General features: G+C 40.2%; 1 protein-coding gene across 20 annotated transcripts in view; it reads right to left on the bottom strand.

Moving 5' to 3' along the window:
- Positions 1 to 25,788, bottom strand: part of ASPH (aspartate beta-hydroxylase) — a 191,357-nt gene that overhangs the window by 61,374 nt on the left and 104,195 nt on the right. The gene's annotated exons all lie outside the window — the stretch shown is intronic.

Raw genomic sequence — 25,788 nt, 5'->3', positions numbered from 1 at the left:
CATATTCCATACATGAGCCAGAAGGGACCACTCCACGAATAAGCTTTGTGTCATTTCTGAGGCTAATTTCTCCAAGTAAAATGACTTACTCTTTTTCATTCGAAAAGGAAGGGGAGGGTGGGACGAATTGGGAGAATAGCATTGACATATATACACTACATGTAAAATAGACAGCTAGTGGGAAGCTGCTATAAAGTTCAGGGAGCTTAGCTTGGTGCTCTGTGATGACCTAGAGGGGTGGGATGGGGTGAGGGAGGGAGGTTCTACAGGGACAGGATATACGTATACATATATAGCTGATTCACTTTGCTGTACAGTAGAAACGAACATAACATTGTAAAGCAATTATATGCCAATAATAAATTTTTTAAAAAAAAAAGAAAAAGAAAAATATACCCCTCCTTTAATAATCAGCTCAAAACCACATTCATTCCACATATCACCCATGCAAGCACTCTGTTCTTCTTTATCTCTCTCTTTCTATTACACGACTGAAGTCCTCAGCACCATGCATCCATCTTTTTTTGTGGTTCTTCCCCATATTATATGCGACTTTTATTATAATAACGTGTGTACTTATCTTGGTCTCTTTCCAAACTATAAAACTGTAGCTTGCCAGGTTGCTCTGTCCAGGGGATTTTCCAGGCAAGAATACTGGAGTGGGCTGCTATTTCCTCCTCTAGGGGATCTTCCCGACCCAGGGATCAAACCCACATCTCTCGCATTGGCAGGTGGATTCTTTATCACTGCGCCACCTGGGAAGCTATTAATCACTCATAAATCTTGACTTAGGAATACTGGCCATATTTCCAAGCATCCCACACTCCAGGTAAACCATCAAATTGTCCCAGTGGCCATAGCCACTGCGCATGCTTCCAGATCATTTTCTGCCCAGTCCCACCCTGTGAGTAAGTTACCCTGTAATAAATTGATCTATTGATTACATGGAGCCTCCTGCATCATTTTTTGGTCTCGAAATGGCTTCTCAGTTCAGTGGGCACTTTTTGTTCCATCTGTCCTCCAACATCTCCCCTCTCTCATCTATGTGTCCCAGTCGAATGGTTTCCAAAAGGAGGGAAGTTTCCTAAAAATCTTAGCGTCCTGCCTCTTCCCACAGGGAAAGTGGTGTGACTTACCTGATTACTGAGCTTGGGGGAAGTGACAAGCTTGTGTAGCTCAGCCCCACCCCTTCCCTTCCTCTAGCACAGGTACTACCTCTATTGTGCTGGGCTGGTAGCACGTGCTCCAGGGAGGGGACACATGGTAGAACTAGGGCTGTTCCGTGATGCCTGGAGTGAGTGGATATATCCAGTTCTGGGGTTCAAGATTATGACACCTGTTATTCCTGCTCATTTTAGTCCATTCTTCAATTTGGCTTTCATCAGTAATAAGGCTGACACTTTGATCACTTATTCCTTTCCTTTCTTGTAATATATATTTTAAATTTCTATTGGAGTATAGTTGATTTACAATGTTGTATGAGTTTCAGGTGTACCGCAAAGTGAATCAGTTATACGTATACATATATCCACTATTTTTAAGATGCTTTTTCCATACAAGCCACTGCAGAGTACTGAGTAGAGTTCCCTGTGCTACACAGTAGGCTCTCATTAGTTATTTATTTTATCTATAAATAACCAATAAGAAATAATAGACATAGTGTGCACATGTCAATCCCAATATCCCAGTTTATCCCTCCTCTTTTTCCTCTTGGTAACCATAAGTCTGTTTTCTACATCTGTGACTCTTCTATTTTGTAAATAAGTTCACTTGTACCTTTTTTTTAGATTCCACATATAAGCAATAGCAGATATTTGTCTTTCGGTGTCTGTCTGACTTGCTTCACTTAGTATTACAATCCCTAGGTCTATCTATGTTGTTTCAAATGGCGTTATTTTGTTCTTTTTCATGACTGTAATATTTCATTATATATAACTCCTAGGCATATACCCAAATAAAACCACAGTTCAAAAAGTTACATGCACCCTGATGTTCAATGCAGCACAGTTTACAACAGCCAAAATATGGAAGCAGCCCTAATGTCTATCAACAGAGGAATGGATAAAGAAGATTTGGTACATGTATCATTCCTTCTATATTTTTTAAAGTTGCTATCCTTTTTAATTTGTTTATTCCACCTTTCTCTTCTCCTCTCCTCAAACCCCGAGGTTCCCTATTGTTGAAAAATATGTCTAAGGCAGAGACTGTAAAATAGTGGCCAGTGGGAACTTTCAATGGCATATGATATTATGTCAGCATTCATGTCGAGGACCTGGGAAATGAGTTGACACTTGACTGAGATGGGGATTTATTAGTGGTGGGAGCTACTGTCGTATCACCCACCAGTGATCTATGTCTCTCAATTGCTCACTTTGGTTTTGTAGAAGTGTTGGTCAGCAGAATGACAGCAGGACCAGGAATGCCTGGTGTGCAGAGGGTTTAACTGCAGGCATCCGCACTTTTTCCAAGTACGTCGCCCATGTTGTACAGTTAAAGTTAACACGAAGCTTACTCATTATGGGGGGAAAAGAACTATTGGCAGCTTAGGACAGCCAAAAGAGTTAACAGTAAAATATGCATACATGCTACCATATATAAAATAGATAGCCAATGGAAATTTGCTGTGTGACTCAGGGAACTCAAACTGGGGCTTTGCAAAAACCTAAAGGGGTGGAAAAGGGTGGGATGTGGGAGGGAGGTTCAAGAGGAAGGGGACATATGTACACCTATGTCTAATTCATGTTGATGTATGTCAGAAGTCAAACCAATATTGTAAAGCAATTATCCTTCAATTAAAAATAAATTAATTAAAAAATTAGTTAAAAATATATTTGTTAAATAGCCATACTATACTCAGTGTCAAAATATTTCAATATATCACAAAAAAAATTAGAATGTTAAAAATCTCAAAGCACCTGTTACCAAGAGAAATCACTTTGACCCATTTTTTCCTATATCTTCCTCTTGAGTAGCTGCTAATATTGCTCCTCCCTCTTAAATTCAAGTTTATTTCTATCATGAATATGTTTAAGCGTATAAAAAACCTAAGGCAATCTTCCCAATTGTAAAACAAAACAAAACAACCACAGACAGATCTGTTTCTTCTTGTTCTGGGAAGCACGTGGTCTCACTACAGAAACAGCGTGGATTCTCAGCGTTTGTGACAGGACAGGGCAGATTCTCCCAGGCTTTTTGGGTCTTGGTGTTCTCGTTGACAAATAAATGACTTGAGATGGGTCTCTTAAGGTCTCTTTGAACAATTCTTGCACTTCTAATTTCCACGTTTGGAATTTGTTTTCCAAATTTGACTTTCCATTAATTTCAACCATGTCAATTATCTTTCAAAGCAGACCTAGAAGTATTGAGCCAGGTTGTTCATTTTGCTAAATTTGGACTTTTAAATGGTTTGTGACTTCCCTGGTAGCTCAGATGGTAAAGAGTCTTTCTGCAATGCAGGACACCTGGGTTTAATCCCTGGGTTGGGAAGATTCCCTGGAGGAGGCAACAGCAATCCACTCCAGTATTCTTGCCTGGAGAATCTCATAGATAGAGGAACCCGGCGGGCTACAGTCCACGGGGTCGCAAAGAGTTGGACATGACTGAGCGACTAAGAACAGCACAAAATGGTTTAGGAAGCAGCTGTCTATAAAGTTTTATTAAACTTTGTACTTTTTCGTGGGGTGAGGGGCAGGGGAGGGAGGTCACTGCCATTACAAGTCTTTTATCCTTTTCTAAAACTATAAAGAAGGGGAAAAAAAAAAAACAAAAACGACCAGCTGCATTTCAAATCCTGACTTTCCTTACTGTGGCTGAAACATTAAGAGCAAATGAAATGAAAAAGAAGAAACATTAAAAATATAATTAAAGGCATGAGAAAAGACTAACAGTACACATGTAGATTATATTAAAATTAAATGCTGATTCCCTTTCCGCTCCACTTGGGTCTATGGAAGAAGGTGTTTTCCTACTATGGTATGTGAGGAGACCACAGTCTTAATGGGGAGAAAGCTGTAAACAGATAATGAACCTTTAGAGGAATGAGGATATTTATAAGGGTGAACTAGGAGTGGTGCTAAGCTTTTTGTGAGCCAGCAGAGAAAGCTTCCTGGGGAAATGGAGAATTAAAGTACATACGCAGGTAGATGCAGCATTCTGGGCAGAGGAAAGAGTATTTATTTTGTAAACCAATACAAGTTTGGGAAGTTGTATTTTCACCATTAGTTATTTTTCTTTAAGTCAAAGGCTAAAAATCTCCTCCTTGCATGCTAGGGTTTGGTGCAATATCCATGTTGTTGTTCAGTCGCTAAGTTATGTCTGACTCTTTGAACAAAACGTGGTCCACTGGAGAAGGGAATGGCAAACCACTTCAGTATTTCTTGCCTTGAGAATCCCATGAACAGTATAAAAAGGCAAAAAGATATGACACTGAAAGATGAACCCCTGGATCAGTAGGTGCCCAATATTCTACTGGGGTAGAGTGGAGAAATAGCAATATACATGAATGTTCTTATAATGGGAATGTGGGCTTTTCCAGAATTCCCTGACAGTAGAGATCATCCTCAGGGACCCCAGACATGGACTTGCCTTCTGCCCAAATCCAGAAATGTAGCCTTAGTGACACAGAGTCTGCTTTCAGAGCAAGAAGAGCCCTGAAATGCATGTTTGGGGTGTTTCAGTTTTGTAGAGAGAAAATTCCACCCCGACTCTAAGAGGTGCACAGCTAGAATGGGCCTTTGGAAACCATGTGAGACAAAATGCAGACAGCTGTAGCCCCACTCCACCCAGATGGGGGATGTGAGGTTGGTTCCCACACTGATGGCCAAAGTGTCTGCTTGGCCAGGAGCTGCCAACTGCTTTTGATACAGTATTGTACTGCTGACTAAGGCCCTTGATTTAATGTCACTCTGAAAAAGAGAGAGGGTAAGAGCTTCTCCCTTCAATTAAAGACCCATCTGAAATGCTGCATTTGGTCAAGAAAAATACATCCATCCTGAAATAACTCTATAATTGTTGTTTCCTAGAACCTTTACTGCCTTTCACAAATTGACTCCTAGTGGTAGTTTATTTGCTAAGTCTCGTCCAACTCCATGGACTGTAGCCTTCAAGGCTCCTCTGTCCATGGGATTCTCCAGGCAAGAATACTGGAGTGAGTTGCCATTCCCTTCTCCAGGGGATCTTCCCGACCCAGGGATCAAACTTGAGGCTCCTGCATTGGCAGGCAGATTCTTTACCACTGAGCCAGCAGGGAAGCGACATATTGACTCCTAGTTACTCTGTTTTCACCTCCTCTTACTCTACCTGTAAAGCAGTTTATATTCCTTTAACACAGACTATCAAATTTCACATAAACTTTTGACACTTCCAATATTTTTCTCATGGTTTTTTGATGGTTTGAGCTGGAAAACCCTTCCCTCTACTCCCAAAGAATACTCTGCTTCAACTTTGGGGGCCCAGTTTAAATGCTATTTCCTCTATCAAGTCATCTAAAAATATCTTCATAAACACACACACACACATACACACACTCTTTCTCTTCTGCGCTCATATAACACTTTGTTTCTGTAAATAGTAAAGTTTCAGGCTGCACTTAAGTTGGCCATGTGGTTATGTATAATGTACACTCACTTCCCCACACCACCCCCATCCTGCTGGATTGTTTTATTTTTGTGAGGAAAGAACTGTGTCTTCCTCATAATTTATTTCCAGCACAGCACATGGCCAGTCCCACAAAAAAGTCTTCAACAAACATTTCTGAACATATAATAAATACACACACATATGAATAAATCAGGATAGTCCATGAAATCTTGCCATTTGTGATAACATGGATGGACCTAGAGGATATAACACTAAGTGAAATAAGTCAGACACAGAAGGACAAAATACTGTATGGTTTCACTTATAAGTGGAATCTAAAAAAATGAAACAAACAAACAAACGAAATAAGACAGAAACAGACTCATAGATACAGAGAACAAACTGGTGGTTGACAGAGGGGCAAAGGTTGGGAAGATTGGTGAAAAGGGGAAAGAAGAGTAAGAGGCCAAACTTCCATCTCTGAAATAAATTAGTAACAGGGATGGCATGTCACATAGGGAATACCATCAATAGTATCATAACAATTTGGTATGGCATGTCACATAGGGAATACAGTCAACAATATCATAACAACTTGGTATGATGACAGTGGTAACTAGACTTATGGTGATCATTTCATCATGTATAAAAAATACCAAATCACTATGGTGCACACCTGAATGTAATTTATATGTTAATTATAGCTCAATAAAAAAAGATATTCCAGAAGTGGATAGGATAATGTCAAGTTGTAACTTGGGCATATACGCTATTTCCTGCATTGCAGGTGGATTCTTTACCACTGAGCCACTTGGGGAAGCCTCATGTTGGCTATTTAAAAGCCAATCAGAAAATTCCAAGCACCCAAGAGGGAGAATGGGCTTCCCTGGTGGCTCAGTGGTAAAGAATCTGCCTGCAATGCAGGAGCTGCAGGAGACGCAGGTTCGATCGCTGGGTCGGGAAGATGTCCTGAAGAATCCCATGGACAGAGGAGACTGGCAGGCTCCAGTCCATAGGGTCACAAAGAGTCAGACACAACTGAAGCAACTTAGCACACATAAGATAGAGAATAAATTAAGAATAAAAGTACCTGGCTTTATAAAGAGTTCAAAAAGTGTCAAAAAACAACTAAAGAGGGGACGCAGAAGGAAGGTATGAGACAGACACAACGTATGTGCAAGACAAACCCCACTACAGATATTATAGAGAATACCCATACTTATTTATTTTATTTTAGTTTTTCTGTATATTTAGAATTTAGAACATAATGGCAGAATACTGGGCACAACTAACTAGTAAGCTCTTGGCCTGCAAAGTTCAGCTGATTTTAGTACAACATAAAAACTTCACTAAGCAGCTTGCTTTTATGTTCTGAGTCACTGCTTAATGCCTTGTCAAATTACTTGCTGATAATGGTAGTTGACATTCATGGATCACTTACTCTGCTAGACACGGGCAACTAACCCAGGCTGTACAAACTGTCAACAGTAGGAGCCAAGACTGGAGTCTGGGGTTGTCTTGACTCCACTGTCTATGCTTTTGACTCTTTTGTTGTCAACCTAGCATCTGACCCCAAAGTTAAGAAATCAGGGTGTTCAACGTGCTTGGAGAGTGATGACAGGGTGGAATCAAGTATTAGTGTAAGTTATTATGTTGTGTAAGGAAGTAGCTGAATTTTGTACTATTTGTCTCAGAGGATAAAGGCAGTGAAATAATCACAGTGATTTTCCTTCATCTTGTGTCTCAAAGACCGAGCACGTTCACATTATTCAGAGAACATCTGGCTAAGCAGGAAGGTCACAGGGAATGGAGTCTGGAGGCCAGTGTGTGAGCCTCATTTCTGCCTTTTTTAGACAACTTGCTTGGTCTCAATTCCATGAAATGGGAATAACGTCTGACTCCCCTACCTACCAACCATAAAGGAACATAAAACATCATAAATGTTCCTCATGGCGCCCATCTACAATACCTTTTTTCATTTCCTTTAAAATACTGCTCTTTAATTAAATGGGAGATTTGAAGGACCTACCTTATTAGAAAAATGGTTGAGGAATTAATTTTTTTAAGATACAAAATTTGCTCTACAAACATTTCCCTGGCAGAGATTTTGGGCAAGTAATAATTTTGCCTGAAAATATCCAGTGTGTATTTCCTGGGTCAACAAAGGACAAAGTAATTACAGCTCAACTATACTTTTTTGGCTTCCCAGTCGGCCCTGTGGTAAAGAATCCACCTGCCAATGCAGGAGATGTGGCTTCAACCCCTGAGTCGCGAAGATTCCCTGGGGGAGGAAATGGCAACCCACTCCAGTTTTCTTGCCTGGGAAAATCAACGGACAGAGGAGCCTGGCGGGCTACAGTCCACAAAGAATTGGACATGATTCAGCAACTAAACAACAACAAAATACTTGCCTTGCTTCCTAAAGCCTACTATGTGTTTTCAAGTAGGACTACATAAAATATATAGGTATCCAAAGGTGGAATTGAATGAAAAATAATCTAAAATGCAAAATGATTTAAGGCAATGAGAAGTAAACCCAAAATAAGACATTGAAGAAAAATGTGTTCTCTATCTGAGGTGCAGCTCGAAGCTGAAATAATCATGTAATGCTTTATTGCAGTATTATTCATGTTAATTAGTTAAACCAAGACAGACTCCACAGCACATTTTAATCTTCTTATGTTATAATTGGGAGTTAATTTTGCTTTTCTCTCAAAAATCAATGATGGATTTCCATGTAAAAAGAGAAACCTCTACTTTAAATTTGTCTGGCAGTGAGGAAATCTATAAATTAAGGCATATGGCACAAAAGAAGGAGACAATAGAGCAAAGCATTCACAACTGCAAGAATCCAGTACTAGGGTTTGTGATGAAATTCCTCCTGCTGGGTACAGGGAAAGCAAACCTATATCTACTAGTGCCCCTCCCAGACACCTGCAGGGGATGAAGGTGGGACCCTCAGATCTTTTCTCTTTCACTTAAAAATGGGAATTGTGCAAGGTATTCTATTACTAGGCTCCACGATGGGGTCTGAAATAAATCTGCTTTCATATCAAGAGGGGGTCATGTTATTTTGCTGTTGAGAAACTCAATCAGCAGACAGCCGTGGAAGTGTTTCTGAAGGGAGTCTTTGTATCATCACAAAAGGAAAGGAAAATTACTGTGTTTGATCCAAAAAGAGCCGCATCTGAGCACACTTCCTCTAATGTGCTGTATCTACCTTGTAGGTGCATGCTGCTGCTACTGCTGCTGCTAAGTTGCTTCAGTCGTGTCCGACTCTGTGCGACCCCATAGACGGCAGCCCACCAGGCTCTGCCATCCCTGGGATTCTGCAGGCAAGAATACTGGAGTGGATTGCCATTTCCTTTTCCAGTGCATGAAAGGGAAAAGTGAAAGTGAAGTCGCTCAGTCGTGTCCAACTCTTAGCGACGCCATGGACTGCAGCCTAGCAGGCTCTTCTGTTCATGGGATTTTCCAGGCAAGAGTACTGGAGTGGGGTGCCATTGCCTTCTCCGTGTAGGTGCATAGCACAGGGAAAAGATTTAAATCTTGGCAGCTCAGGGCAGAGGGTCTTACGCTCGCCTAGAAGGAAGGTGGACCCTATTCCTTTGCCTCCTATGTGCTGTGCTTAGTCGTTCAGTCATGTTCCAACTCTTTGCTATTCCATGGACTATAGCCCACCAGGCTCCTCTATCCACGGGATTTCCCAGGCAAGAATACCGGAGTGAGTTGCCATGCCCTCCTCCAGAGGATCTTCCTAACCCAGGGATTGAACCCAGGTCTCCCAGATTGCAGGCAGATTCTTTACTGTCTGAATCACCAGGGAAGCCCAAGATTAAGAAATAATGGGCTTTTGTTCTTCTAAGAATTAAATATCAACTACATGCCAGCAGGAGTTCAATATTCAAAGCTCAAACCAAACAGTTAACATAAATGTTTTTCAGCTGACAGACACTAATACAACACATAAACACATAAAGGGCAGTTGTTTTCAGTCTGCCTCTTGTATTGAAATAATGTGGGATTCAGCTGGGAGCAGTCAATGGCTCCAGAAAGTATTCTAGCTTATTAAATAGAGTCTGTTGTCTCCCCATAGGGTTATTTTAATAAGTTATACATCCCTCCCCTTCTAGAGTAATCATCCTTTAACAGATGTGACCCCATATGTTAAATTAGGAATTTCAGAGTTGCTAAACGATGTGTGCTCTATACTTAACAGAGATTCCTTCAGTGTCAAGGTGGTCCATGGTCTTACCAACAGCTGCTTCAGACATTAAGATGTGAGGGGAGCTTGTGGAAAATGGATACATGTATAGTATGGCTGAGTCCCTTTGTGTCTACCTGAAATGATCACAACATTGCTAATCAGCTATACCACAGTATAATATAAAATAAAAAGTTAGGACTTTCTTGGTGGTATAGTGGATAAAAATCTGCCTGCCAATGAAGGACATGGGTTCGATCCCTGGTCTAGGAAGATTCCACATGCCATGGAGTAACTAAGCCCATGAGCAGGCTCTACTGAGCCGGTGCTTTAGAGCCCCTGTTCTGCAACAAGAGAAGCCACCACGATGAGAAGCCCGTGCACCACAAAAAAGAGCAGCCGCTGCTCACAGCAACTGGAAAAAGCCCATGTGCAGCAAAAATAAATAAACAAAAAATTATAAATAAAATAAAAAGTTTAAAAAACTGACAGAGCTATAAAAAGAATAGAAAACGCTCCAAATCCATCAGAGATCTTGATACTGCTCATTCAACAACTGACTAAAAAAGTAGAGAGAACATCAGCAAGAATAAAGAAGATTTGAATAACAGTATAAACCAAGTTGACCTAACTGATATTTCTAGAACACTTTCCCCAACAACAGCAAAATACATATCTTTGCAAGTGCACACAGAACATTTTCCAAGCTTCTACCTTAAACTAAAAAATAGAACAAATTAAACCTAAAGCAGTAGAAGAAAGGAAACAATAAAGATCAGAGCAAATATCAACAGCTTAGAAGGCAAAAAATAAAAATAATAAGATCGATAAAATTAAAGTTGGTTTTGAGAGAAGATAAATAAACTGATAAAAACCCCAGCCAGATTGATCAGGAATGAGAGAAGAAATAAATAACCAAAATCAGTAATCAGTATGGTGGCATCACTACAGATTCTACAGTTATTAGAAGGATAATAAGAGAATATTATGAACAATGTTACACCAATGAATTCAACAAATTAGGTGAAATAAAACCAACTCCTTAAAACAATTATCCTTCAACTAAAAATAAATAAATTAAAAAAAACAAGTCTTGAAAGACACAAACTACTAAAGGTTACTCAAGAAGAAATAACTTGAATAACTTATATCGGTTAAAGAGATTGGATTTGTAACTAAAAACCTTGCCACAAAGAAAATTCTAGGCCCAGTTATTTCACAGGTGAATTCCACCAAACATTTAAGGAGGAATTAATACATCATAATACCTTAATGGCTTCCCTGATAGCTCAGTTGGTAAAGAATCCGCCTGCAATGCAGGAGACCCTGGTTCGATTCCTGGGTTGGGAAGATCTGCTGGAGAAGGGACAGGCTACCCACTCCAGTATTCTTGGGCTTCCCTTGTGGCTCAGCTGGTAAAGAATCCACCTGCAATGCTGGAGACCTGGGTTCAATCCCTGGGTTGGGAAGATCCCCTAGAGAAGGGAAAGGCTACCCACTCCAGTATTCTGGCCTAGAGAATTCTATGGATTGTATAGTCCATGGGGTCGTGAAGAGTCGAACGCGATGAGTGACTTTCACTTCACTTCATTTCAATATCTTAATTATCAGAGAAAAGGGATTGCTACCCAACTCATTCTTCAAGGTCAACCTTACTATGAAACCCAAACCAGGAAAGACATCACATGAGGAGAAAACTATGAACTAATCTGCTTCTTGTACATAGATGTAAATATTTCTAAACAAAATTTTAGCAAAGTAAATCCAATAACATAGACAAAGGATAGTGTGCACTATGAGATTTATCTTGGGAGTGTACACAGTTGGCTTAATATTTGAAAATCAATCAACGTAATTTATAATATTAATACAATAAAAATTAAAAACCATATGATTATCTTTTTAGGCACAGAAACAGTCTTTGAATCTAAAACCCAGTCTGAATCAAAGGTCTCAGTAATGTAGAAACAGAGGGAACTCTCTCAAGCTGATAAAGAGCATCAGTGAAAAACCTCCAGCTAACATCATACTTAATGGTGAAAGGCTGATTTTTTTCCCCCCAAAGATCAAGAACAAGACAAAGACACCTACTTTCACAACTTCGGTTTGAAATTCTACTAGAGGTTCTAGTCACTGAATCAGGCAAGATAAAGAAAGAAAAGGCATCCTGATTGAAAACAAAGAGGTAAAACTGTCCTTATTTAGAGGTACATAAATAAATATCTTTCTAGAAATCTGACAGAAACTAGAAAAAAAAAAACTACTGGAATATAGAGGTCAGTCTAACAAGGTTCCAGGATACAAGTTCAGTATATATAAAAAGAAAATCAATCTTCTTCCTTTATACCAGTAACAAACAAGAGAAAACAAATTATAAATTAATACTACTTACAATTGCATTCAAAAATATAATATTCTTAGGAATAAACCTGACAAGAGTTGTAAAAGATCTATACAAGAAAACTTATAAAAACAATGCTGAGAGAAATTTTAAAAGGTCTTATATAGAAAGACATACCAAATTCAGAGATCAGAAGACTCAACACAATAAAGATGTCAAAGTGAAAGTGTTAGTCACTCAGTCTTATCTGACTCTTTGCGACCTCATGGACTATAGCCCGCCAGGTTCCTCTGTCCATGGAATTCTCCAGGCAAGAGCACTGGAGTGGCTAACCATTTCCTTCTCCAGGGGATCTTCCCAACCCAGGTATCAAACCAGGTCTCCTGCATTGTAGGCAGATTCTTTACTGTCTGAGGCATCAAAGATGTCAATTCACCACCACCCCACCCCCCCCACCCCCGGCCCGCTCCAAATACAGTTTCTATGCAATATCAGTCAAAACTCCAGCAGGTTTTTTCATCTCGTAGAGACTGACAAACTAATTTTAAAAGTCATATGAAAATGCAAACGACTTCTGCTATAATCAAAACAATTGTGAAAAAGAAGTTTGAAATTCTATGATTTCAAGACTTCTTATAAAGCTAGATTAACCAAGACAGTGGTATAGAGACAAATAAACAGATCAGTGGGGCTGAGTCCAGACACAGAACCATAAATATCAGGACATTTGCAGTGGAAGTGCAAAGATAATTCAGTCAAAAAAAAAATCTTTTCAGCAAATTCTAATGGAATAATTGAACCTGAAAATCTGCTCTGATCTAAATTTCTCCTTTGCATTTTAAGCATTCTTTATTTCAATTTTGATTTTATTATTTTTTTAAAGTCTTTGTTAAATTTGTTACAATATTGCTTCTCTTTTTTAGGTTTTGGCTTTTGGGCTGCATAAATATTTGGTATCTTAGTTCTGTGACCAGGGATTGAACCTGCACCCCTTGCATTGAAAGGCAAAGTCTTAACCACTGTATCCTCAGGGACTGCATTTATTCAATTATTTTGGTTTCTTTAGAGGAATGGGTACATCAATTTTCAAACCATTTGACAAACATATATGAAGTACCTGACAAGGTATTATGCTGGCTAATATAAGGGACACAAAGATGAACTGGATATAATCCTGCTATAGATTGAAAGGTTTGGTCCCCCTAAAACTCATATGTTGGAATCCTAATTGCCCCGGTAATCATGTTAAGAGCCTCTTGATGAATGTGAAAGAGGAGAGTGAAAAAGTTGGCTTAAAGCTCAACATTCAGAAAACTAAGATCATGGCATCTGGTCCCATCACTTCATGGGAAATAGATGGGGAAACAGTGGAAACAGTGTCAGACTTTATGTTTTTGGGCTCCAAAATCACTGCTGATGGTGATTGCAGCCATGAAATTAAAAGACGCTTACTCCTCGGAAGGAAGGATATGACCAACCTAGATAGCATATTTAAAAGCAGAGACATTACTTTGCCAACAAAGGTCGTCTAGTCAAGGTTATGGTTTTTCCAGTGGTCATGTATGGATGTGAGAGTTGGACGGTGAAGAAAGCTGAGTGCCAAAGAATTGATGCTTTTGAACTGTGGTGTTGGAGAAGACTCTTGAGAGTCCCTTGGACTGCAAGAAGATCCAACCAGTCCATCCTAAAGGAGATCAGTCCTGGGTGTTCATTGGAAGGACTGATGTTGAAGCTGAAACTTCAATACTTTGGCCACCTCATGCGAAGAGTTGACTCATTGGAAAAGACCCTAATGCTGGGAAAGATTGAGGGCAGGAGGAGAAGGGGACAACAGAGGATGAGATGGTTGGATGGCATCACCGACCCAATGGACATGGGTTTGGGTAAACTCCGGGAGTTGGTGATGGACAGGGAGGCCTGGTGTGCTGCGATTCATGGGGTCACAAAGAGTCGGACACGACTGAGCGACTGAACTGAACTGAACTGAACTGAATCGTGTTAGGAGGTGGGGCCTCCTGGAGGTGATTGGGTTGTGAAAGCTCCATTCACGAGTAGGGTTAGAGCTTTGTATAAAAGATGCCAGGATTTTTTCCCTATCTAGTAAGGACACAGCAAGAAGGTGCCATCTACAAACAGACTTCTTACCAGATACCAAATCTGTAGCTGCTTTGATTTTAGACTCCCCAGCCTTCAGGACCATGAGAAATAAGTTTCTGTTAAACTACCTGGTTTTAGCCCAGCTGGTAAAGAATCTGCCTGCAATGCAGGAGACCCGGGTTAGATTCCTAGGTTGGGAAGATCCACTGGAGAAGGGAGAGGTTACCCACTCTAGTATTCTGGCCTGTACAGAATTCCATGTACTGTATAGTCCACGGGGTCACAAAGAGTCAGACACTTTCACCCGGTTTATGGTATTTTTGTTACAGCGGCTTGAAAAGCCTAAGACAAATATCTATCTTCAAATAATGGACATCAGAAAGTAAAAACAAAGGATAGTAAATTAATGACTAGAACAGAATGCTGAAAATTATTAGGCAAACTAAGGATTATAAAATACTTTGGGAACAAAAAGAAGCATGATATTACTTCTAATAGGAATATCTTGAAACTAACACAGCATTGTAAATCAACTATACTTCGATTTAAAAAAAAAAAAGAGAGATGAAAGTGATTGTAAAAGTCAGAGTAGAAGCTGTCATAGGACTAAGGGAGAAAGTTAAATTCTTGGCTAAATGAAGTGGTTACATTCCAGGAGGAAAGGAGATTTGAAAATAAAACTCTTAGAAATAATTACATTTGCAAATATCAAAGAAAAAGCTGCAACTTCTTACCAGTAAAACTTACATTCAGATAAATTTATCTTCACTTGAATAAAAATGCATCTATTAATTTCACTGTTTCTAGATGGTTGTGCTTTTTAACAGAATGCACTTCTCAGCACGCTGTCACTTAGGAGGTTGGTGACATTCTAAAACATCACAGATCACTGTCAGTATGAAAAACAGGATCTATGTTGTGATTCTTTTTATGAATAACGTGAAGTTTATTTTCATGCAATGGCACACCCCCTGTTTTGGGCTTTAACAGATGGCACTCTTTTTACCAGGGTTTTAAACTTGCATACTGGGAATGCAAGCTATTTATACAGTACATACTTTAGCTGATCCTATCTTTGGACATGTTTAATTAAAGAATGAGCTACCAATAGCACAATCAAGCGGACACATGGGAGAAGCAGGAACTTGCTGCCTTGCTGAATACATTATTTTACCCCAGCAATTTAAAGCACATATGGAAATTAATGGCACGATGGAGGTTTATAATAAATCCCCTAAGCATTTAGCTTTTTTAGTTAGCTGTTTTCCAAAGCAGTGTTAATAAAGCTTTAAGGCCCGAGGCAGAAGAAAAGCATAGCTTACTTTTTAATGAGATGCCACTGTAGCATTCTTCAACTAGCTCTTCAATATTCTCACACCTGAATCAGTATGGAGATGTTCATTTTCTACATATAAAGCTTTTTAGAGGAACATCCCAGAAGAATCCGTATTCTCCTATTGCACTTAAGACATTAAATATATTGGGAGGTGGAGAGGATTAAGTTTATTTGATTCATCAAGAGCCTCTTAGAAAAGGAACATATACAAATAAACAATATTAAACAGCATCTGGGGCTTCCCAGGTGGCTCAGTGGCAAAGAATCCACCTGCCAATGAAGGAGATGTGGGTTCGACCCCTGGGTCAGGAAGACTCCCCCTGAAGCAGGAAATGGAAACCCACTCTAGTATTCTTGTCTGGGAAAACCCATGGACAGAGGAGCCTGGTAGGCTACAGTCTGTGGGGTCACAAATGAGAAGGATATGACTTAGCAACTCCGTGTGTGCATTCTAAGTTGCTTCAGTCATGTCCGACTCTTTGCGACCCTAACTGTAGCCTGCCAGGCTCCTCTGTCCATGGGATTCTCCAGGCAAGGATACTGGAGTGGATTGCCGGACCCTCCTCCAGGGGATCTTCCTGACCCAGCGATTGAACCTGTGTCTCTTACATCTACTTGCACAGGCAGGTGGGTTCTTTATCACTAGCGCCACCTGGAAAGCCCGACTTAGCAACTAAACACCAAATGGCATCTGGATTTGCAGGTCCCAAACATTTTATTTATTTTTAAAAGATATTTTTTATACAGGCCATTTTTAAAATCTTTACTGAATTGGTTACAATATTGTTTTTATTTTTATGTTTTGGCTTTTTGACTGCCAGGCATGTGGGATCTTAGCTCACTGCCCAGGGATCAAACCCACACCTCCTGCATTGGAAGGTGAAGTCTTGACCACTGAACTGCCAGGGAAGTCCCTAGCATACCTTTTAAACAAAATAGTGAAAGTGTTAGTCAGTCGTGTCTGACTCTTTGCGACCCCATGGACTCCAGCCTGCCAGGCCCTCTGTCCATGGGATTCTCCGGGCAAGAATACTGGATTGGGTTGCCATGCCTTCCTTCAGGGGATCTTCCCAACCCAGGGATCAAACCCAGGTCTCCTGCATTGCAGGCACATTTTTTACCACCTGAGCCACCAAGGAAGCCAAAATAGTAATAGGAGGGAAAGTAACAACAATGCTTGCTCCTGTCTCTGCAGCATAAGACCAGAGACAAAGCAATATGGTCACCTGAGACCTATCCCAAACTGCAGGAGGGCAGGCAGGATTATCTCTGTATTTTATACGTGGAGGAAGAAAAGCTCCAAGCAGCTAGGAGACCTGTTCAAGATCAAAGAGCAAATAAGAAGCTCAAGATCAAGCGCCAATAAGAATGGATAGAGCTGAGACTAAAATTTCTGGAAAAGGACTCCTTTCGCTGAAGTGCGACAATTTTCTAGTTCTGATCAGTGACTTTACACTAGTAAGAGGAATTTAAATACACAGAAGGGAAATGTTCTTGGTAAGAAAGAAACAAAATGATAACTCCTTTAAAGACAGATGCAGACTGAACTGGGCTTCCCAGGTAAAGAATCCGCCTGCTAATGCAGGAGATGCAGGTTCGACCCCTGAGTCAGAAAGATCCCCTGGAGAAGGAAATGGCAGCCCACTCCATTATTCTTGCCTGGAAAAGCCCATAGATAGAGAAGCCTGGAGGGCTACAGTCTATGGGGTCACCAAAGAGCCGGACACGACTTAGCGACTAAACAACAAAGCAGACTGAAAAATACTCATAGCTGCCAATTTCCTGTAATGTCACGATGGGCTTCAACCTCCAAAAACCACATTCAGGACACTTACTTGAATCTAAACACACAACAGTTGCTGTCATTCAGCTGCTAAGTCGTGTCAGACCCTTTGCAACCCCATGGACTGTAGGCCGCCAGGCTCCTCTGTCCATGGGATTTCCCAGGTAAGTATACTGGAGTGGGTTGCCATTTCCTCCTCCAAAGATACATTTGCCTGTTGCCTACTATCTGGCCTCCTACGAACAACTTGCTGCTTGGACCTAATTTTCTTGAGTGTCTGCCTGACCTTAGGCTTTAGCCAATCCCACGTTGCTTTAAGCCACTGCTGTGCAGCCTCAATAACAGCAAAAGGCTGTAGGATTTAAGTAGACAGAGAGAAAGTAGAAAGAACATTCTAGAAAAACATGAGTGACACGGTGTTAGGGATAAACAGACTGGCTTCCCAAGCAGAATGTAATCAAATCACTTAAACTGAAACAGAAAAGATTTATTTTCACTATTACTAATATTCTCTATTGTCAACACATTCAATTTTTTAATGAAAAACATAAACATATGGCAGAATTACTGCTGTAAATGTCAATACAATCTACCATTCTATCAGGAGAATGAAAAATGCTGTGGGGAAGAGCTCTGTAATCAGACTGAGATAATTTTCAGTAATGCATTTTTCAAACGAATGCACCCTGCCAATTTGAAGTGTTGCTTAAATAAATGAATATATTCAACTACAATAGCACTACCTTTTCACAGCACATTTTTTGATAGCTTAATTTTAAGCTAGCTTTGGCATATGTGGCTAATATGTCACTCTTTAATTTCCTTTGGTATACAAATAGTGCAAAAGGTGGATTATTCTGATTTGAAGACTTGAGTCTCATTTTCCATCAATGACAATAAAATTTAGATCCTAATAATGATTTTAAAATACACCAATATCTGAGGTTTTTTCTTAAGAAACTTATTTTCCTTCCCTGATCATGTTGTCACAATTATTACAGAAATGAGTATTATAAAACATTGAGTGCTCAGTGGGAAACATTAGAATGGAATTTTAATGATAACATAGAATTGGCTATTATTGTCCTGTGGTGTATCTGACTGAGGAGCCAGTCTGATGGAAGCAGGTGCCTCAATTATCACCCCGACTACAATACAGTTAAAAATCATGAAATGAAAAATAAAAACAAAGCAAATGTGTATTTCAACACAGCTAAAAACCTTTACTCCCTTTGCTGAGACTGGTAATATATGCTGAGCTTATTGAAATCACTAAAATTGCTGTAATTAAACTTCTCCCTAAATCAGACTTGTATAAGAGTCAGAAATCTCCCATAATTAACTTATCTGGAGAAGTAATCAGACAATAACTGCTGGTATATTTTAGGAACCACTAAAATGACTGTAGCTGTTGAATGTAATGACTATAATAAATCTTTAACAGCAGTTATCTCATAACCTCTTTTCCCAGCAACAAGGGTGGGAGGGAGATTGCTTTTTTCAAAGCTCTGCTCTGAGTTGGTTTAAGTGTGCTATTGCTACACTGCTCTTCTCCATTAAGGGAAAATTACGAAGCCATGCGAAGAGTTGACTCATTGGAAAAGACCCTAATGCTGGGAAGGATTGGGGGCAGGAGGAGAAGGGGACGACAGAGGATGAGATGGTTGGATGGCATCACCGACTCGATGGACATGGGTTTGGGTAAACTCCGGGAGTTGGTGACGGACAGAGAGGCCTGGCGTGCTGCGATTCATGGGGTCGCAAAGAGTCGGACACGACTGAGCGACTGAACTGAACTGAACTGACCTGACGAAGCCATAGAGATGTGGCCTGAACTGAACCCCCATTCTATGCTATCTCTAAGTGTGCTGTTGACTTGTTGTTGTTGTCGTTCAGTCGCTAAGTTGTGTCTGACTCTTTGCGACCCAATGGACGGCAGCACGCCAGGTTTCCCTGTCCTTCAGTATCTCCTGGAGTTGGCTCAGGTTCATGTCCATTGAGTTCATGATGCTATCTAACCACCTCATGTGGTTGATATGAATAATGATAAACAGACAGTGCTTTAGGAACTGAACCTAAGCATCTCTAATAACTAAAGACAGAAGACCTACATACAATGACTGCAGAAATCGATCTTCAGAAAAACAGAACTGCTTCTGGTGAACTCTAAGTTTGTCGTGTTTTGCCTGAATACATTTCTCAATACACACAGTTTGAGTAGCAGAAAAATAGATGCCCTACTGGCTTGAGATGTGACTTGAGAAAACGGAGCTGCCAAAGCAACCAGAGACGTCAATGGGGAATCCCAGATGCAAAGGGAAATCCCAGAAGCAAGCCCCAAAATTTGAGTATGAATTCTGTCCAAATTTTCAGCAGACCAGTAAATTATGCATGCACAGGGCACCTCCATCCCTACCCACCAGAGAGCTAGACTAAAAAACAGCAGTTAGAAACCAAAAAGCCTGAGCAGAGGCCCTAATGGCTTCTCACTGCAGGGGAGACAGATTTTTTTTCAGGTTGAGCCCAGGCAAATTAACTGTGTACTAGACATCAACAATTCCCAGAAAAAGCAAAATAATTCCAGAATTGCTACAATATATACACAGTCTGCTTGATGCTTTTGAATTGTGGTGTTGGGGAAGACTCTTAAAATCCCTTGGGAACTCTATTACACTGTTGGTAGGAATACAAACTAGTACAGCCACTATGGAGAACAGTGTGGAGATTTCTTAAAAAACTGGAAATAGAACTGCCACATGACCCAGCAATCCCATCGCTGGGCATACACACTGAGGAAACCAGAAATGAAAGAGACACATGTACCCCAGTGTTCATCGCAGCACTGTTTACAATAGCCAGGACATGGAAGCAACCTAGATGTCTATCAGCAGACGAATGGATAAGAAAGCTGTGGTACATATACACAATGGAATATACTCAGCTATTAAAAAGAATGCATTTGAATCAGTTCTAATGAGGTGGTTGAAACAGGAGCCTATTATACAGACCGAAGTAAGTCAGAAAGAAAAACACCAATACAGTATATTAACGCATATATATGGGATTTAGAAAGATGGTAACGATGACTCTATATGCGGCGAGACAGCAAAAGAGACACAGATGTAAAGAACAGACTTTTGGACTCTGTGAGAGAAGGCGAGGGTGGGATGATTTGAGAGAATAGCATTGAAACATGTATATTATCATATGTGAAATAGATCGCCAGTCCAGGTTTGATGCATGAGACAGAGTGCTCAGGGCTGGTGCACTGGGATGACCCTGAGGGACGGGATGGGGAGGGAAGTGGGAGGGAGGGTCAGGATGGGGAACACATGTACACCCATGGCTGATTCATGTGAATGTATGGCAAAAACCACCACAGTATTGTAAAGTAATTAGCCTCCAATTAAAATAAATTAAAAAAAAAAAGTTCCTTGGACTGCAAGGAGATCCAACCAGTCAATCTTAAAGGAAATCAATCTTGAGTATTCATTGGAAGGACTGATGCCGAAGCTGAAGCTCCAATACTTTGGCCATCTGATGCGAAGAGCTGACTCATTGGAAAAACCTTGATGCTGGGAAAGATAGAAGGCAGGAGAAGTAGGTGACAGAGGATGAGACGGTTGGATGGCATCATCGACTCAATGGACATGAGTTTGAGCAAACTCTGGGACATAGTGAAGGACAGGGAAGCCTAGCATGCTGCAGTCCATAGGGTCAAAAAGAGTCAAATACAACTTAGCAACTGAACAACAGCAACATACACAATCCAGCTTTTGCCCAAAAATTACTAGACATGCAAAGAATAAGGGCTCTCCTGACTTGTAATCAGGATTAAAAAAAAAAGTAGTCAATAGCAACTGTCTTGGTGTGTGCCCAGATATCAGGTTTATCAGAAAACACTTCAAACCAGTGGTTATAAATATGGACAAAAAATTATAGAAAAACAAGGTGTTAATGACTGAACAGATATGAAATCTCAACAGCAAAATGGAAGCTATAAAAAAAGAAGCAACTGGAAATTTAAAACTGAAAACAATAGTAGCTGAAATGAAATTTTTACTAGGTGGACTCAACAGTAGATTTGAAATGGCAAAAGAATCACTGAACTTGAAAGTAGAGCGACAGAAATTATGCAAGCCAAATGAAAAAAAAATGAACCAAGTTTCAAAACCTGTAAAATAGTATCATGCAGTCCAACATGCAATTAATTGGAATATCAGAAGTAGTGGGGAGAGAAAGAAGAAAAAAATATTTGAAATAATGGCTATAAAACACTTAATTCACAAGATTTTTTTTTGATAAGGATTAAAGGAGAACCTGTGTGAAAGTAACTTGAAATGTAGTACAGTGTAGACATTTAAAGTTCATTCATACCTGGATTTTCCATTTATAAACCCCCTTGCCCACCACTTAGGCTAGTTTCATCTCATATTATCACTATCAGATGAAAAGGCAATTAAAGTAAATGGAATTAACCACATTTTTTTCTACTACAATTATTTTTTCAGTTCCTACTACAATTATTTTTTCAGTTCCTACTACAATTAGTTTTTCAGTTCCTACTATGTAATGGCTAACTGCCACTGGATGGATGTGATAGTTAATTTTATGTATAAAATATACTAGGCTATGATACCTAGGGGGTTTCCCAGGTGGTGCCAGTGGTAAAGAACCCACCTGCCAAAGCAGGAGACACAAGAGATGTAGGTTCAATCCCTGGGTGGGGAAGATCCCCTGGAGGAGGACATGGCAACCCACTGTAGTGTTCTTGCTTAGAAAATCCCATAGACAGAGAAGCCTGGTGGTCTACAGTCCATAGGGTTGCACAGAGTTGGACATGACTGAAGCGACTTAGCATGAACACATGCATGGTACCCTGATATTTGGTCAAATATGTCTGGATATTGCTGTGAAGGTATTTTTTTTAATGAGAAGATATTTTTTTAGATGAGACTAACATTTTAATAAGTAGACTTTGAGTAAAGAAGATTATTCTCCATAATGTAGGTGGATGTCATTCAATCAGTTGAAGGCCTAAAGAAAAAGACCCCAGCCCCTCCAACAAGAAAGAATTCTGCCTTCAGAATGTCTTTGACCTTGAGTTGCAACAGAAGCTCTCTTCTGGGTCTCTAGCTTGCTTGCCTTCCCTGCAGATTTCAGATCTGGTGTCTCTACAATGTCATGAGCCAATTCCTTAAAATACACCTCTGTGTCTGTTTCTCTATTTCTCCCTCTATACACACACACACACACACACACACACACACACACACTATTGGTTCTCTTTCTCTGAAGAACCTTGACTAATACTAGGGTGGGGGAGGTCATGGTTCCCACTCTTACGAAGTTGTTTTGTCTAAAAATTCAGGGAGAAACTCAAAATATGTGCTAAAAATCTGAAACACAGGTTTTCTTGGGAAAACAGAGAGGAGAAGTACATCTTCTGGTCTAGGGTAGGCGATGGGGGTGTAATCAGGGAAGGCTTCCTGGCAGAGCTCATCTCTAAGCTCAGTCCTGAGGAACAGGAGTTTGTAGTTTTGAAGTAGGGAAGCAAGGAAGAGCATTTTGAACAGAGGAAAGCCATAAACAGGAGCTAGATTGTGAGATGCTTTATGTGCTGTCCTGAGGAGTCTAGTTTTTAATCCTTAGCATGATGTTCTCCATTTTTGTTCAAATATGTTACATACAGTTGTAAGAACCCCAGGAAAAACTTTGTAGAGGTAAATATATTTTAAAACAAGAAAATGTCTTAATTAGACTTGTTTATTGCCCTTGTTGGTTCTCTCTCTACTTTCCTTATGATCATAGAAAACTCAGAAGTATAGATATGAGGTACTGGTTGCATCAAGTTGATTTATCAGCAATAATATAGCCATCCCAGGCTTTTCTCTAAGTTGCATAAAAAACGTCATTTGTTAGTGTAAATATGACTTGTTTTCTAGCGCCATCTGGTGTTTTGTTGGGGCACTGACTATTATTCTTTAAAACAATACAAATAGTACCCAGGAAATCCTTAAATGCATTCTTAAAGATGTTCACAAAATACAGTTTAACCATAACCTTAATTGTAATGAATAATATAATGGGGTATTAAATGTTGGTTTAAATCAAAGGAGAATTTCAGGAAAAGACCCTGATCCAAATGCAGTTTTACCTAACATACACATACACACACAGACATACGTACACAAGCAAACAAACATTCCCCTTTTGCAGGCATGAATATTCTGTTGTTCCTCGAATTTCTTTAAAGGCCCATAAATCCTCAACTAGTAACTGACATTTGATATGTATTAAATCAGTAACATGTTGCAGACTTTTTCATTCAATGAATTTGTTAACGCACAGTTTTTTAAGAAGCTTTGAGTCATTTTTGACTCCTCTCTTTCTCTCATGCCTCACATCCTAACCATCAGCAAATCCTACAGACCTGACATGAAATATAAGCAGAATCTAAGCACCACTCACCATGTCTATCCACATCTTAATCACACGTCCCTGAGGGACTATGAATAGACTTTTCCACCCCTGGAACTCACTTTTCCCTATGGCTGCATAGCTCATGCCCTTGCATCTTACATCTCCAAGTATCACTGCCCAAGAGGCCCATCAACAGAGCAACTCTCCTGACCATTGTCATTCTCTGTATCTTTTTCCTGTTTTATATTCTTTTTCATACTTATTTTATTTTTTTTGAAAATGACAAATCTCTCCCCCCAACACACATACACTAAAATATGTTGTAAGTACTATGAGAACTGTGACTTTGTTTTTATTGAATGTTTTAGCCCCAGTGCCTAAAACAGGGCCTGACACACAGCAGGTACTCAATATGTACTGAATAAATGAATGAATAAAAATAATTGTTTGAATTGGACATTTCATCAGGCATTTTTGCACTGCATTACCTTTCAGCTCACAGTCCTATTCTGTGGGTGTGGAATATGGAATGTGCGGTAAAAGATGACATCCAGTGGGGAAAAACTGATACAGCAATTTTAGGTTAAACAGATATAAATAATCTCATTCAATATAAGAGGCTGGTATCTCCAAAGAGGGCCTGTTTCAGAATTAGCCCTAGTCCAAACTTATGACTCTATCAAAATATACTAAACCTGGTTCTCTAAAAGATAAGAATCATGTGATTGTTAATTGTAAGTAAAAGTAACATCTTCCCCCTCTCATCTGTGGATCTCTGATAAAGAACTTGAGGGTGATAACTCAACAGAAACTTAGCCTAATAATTCATCCTGAGACAAATTTACAATTACTGTTTTAAAAAAATCTCCATTTCTATTATTGTGAAATTAAAAGCTGGGTATTAAAACATTCCATTTTTTCACTGTGTATCCCAGAAATGGAATATTTCCCCCTCCCTCTGCCATACCAGTTAACAGCATCATATGGGCTTCCCTGGTGGCTCAGATGGTAAAGAATTTGCCTGCAATGCAGGGGACACAGGAGACCAGGGTTTGATCCCTGTGTTGGGAAGATTCCCTGGAGAAGGGAATGGCAACCCACTCCAGTATTCTCACCTGGAGAATTTCATGGAGAGTAGCCTGGTGGGCTATAGTCCGTGGCGTCACAAATAGTTGGACACAACCGAGCGGCTAACCCTTCTGCTTTTTTCCATGAATGTGGGTTTAAAAAAAAAAAAGAAGGAATTTCCAAGCTGACAATTTGCTCAAACAAGATTTTCAGTGAACCGGGGGTTATCACTGACTCATAACATCTCTTAATCCTAAGATCCTCCCTGTATGTCACAATCAATAAAAGACTTCAGTTGCCAACCTCCCTCAGTTGGTGTGGATATAAAGCCAGCTCTACATGATGGAGAGTGAAGAGCCAATCAGGTGAAGTTGTTGCAGATTCTCTCCACAAGTTCTATGAAGAAATAGCCAGGGAGCCCACCTCCCATGCCCCTGGAAAGCTGCCTATGGGCTCAGAACCCCGGGAGGAGAAAGCTGTGCAGAGGGTACTAGAGGGAAGTTCAGTGTAGAAGGAAGGAAATGGAGCCCTGGAGAGTGAGAAATGCTAAGCATAGCATCTGGAGCAGGGCTTGCACCTGTTCATATCTGCAATAAGCCACACCCAGCACTCACCCTCCTGTTTCTACCTTTGTCACAAAGTACCAGTGTGCACCTCCTGGAAGCAAACCAGTCAGTGTGAACTGGAAAGTCTCTGACCTGCACAGACACCTGCATGGGCTGGGTGTGGAGTCCCACTGCATGAACAAAGGCGGCCTGACTCTGCCACGGTCTGCCCCTGACTTCCCCTCCGACTGCACTGCACACACTCTGGCTTTGTTCGTGGGCTCCGGTTTCTCAGGCCCTACCCTCCTGCCTCAGGACCTTTGCAGACTGTTTGCTATTCAGAGTGCTCTTAGTCACAGTTGTCTTGAGCACATCCCTAACCTCAGAGACCTTCTGAGAGTGAGAACACAATGT

Source organism: Giraffa tippelskirchi, chromosome 6, assembly GCF_054371585.1.
Source record: "Giraffa tippelskirchi isolate mGirTip1 chromosome 6, T2T-mGirTip1v1.2.pri, whole genome shotgun sequence".
In the NCBI taxonomy this organism is placed as follows: domain Eukaryota; kingdom Metazoa; phylum Chordata; class Mammalia; order Artiodactyla; family Giraffidae; genus Giraffa; species Giraffa tippelskirchi.
Note: the sequence above shows the minus strand (reverse complement) of the source record. Positions and strands in the feature narration are given on the sequence as shown.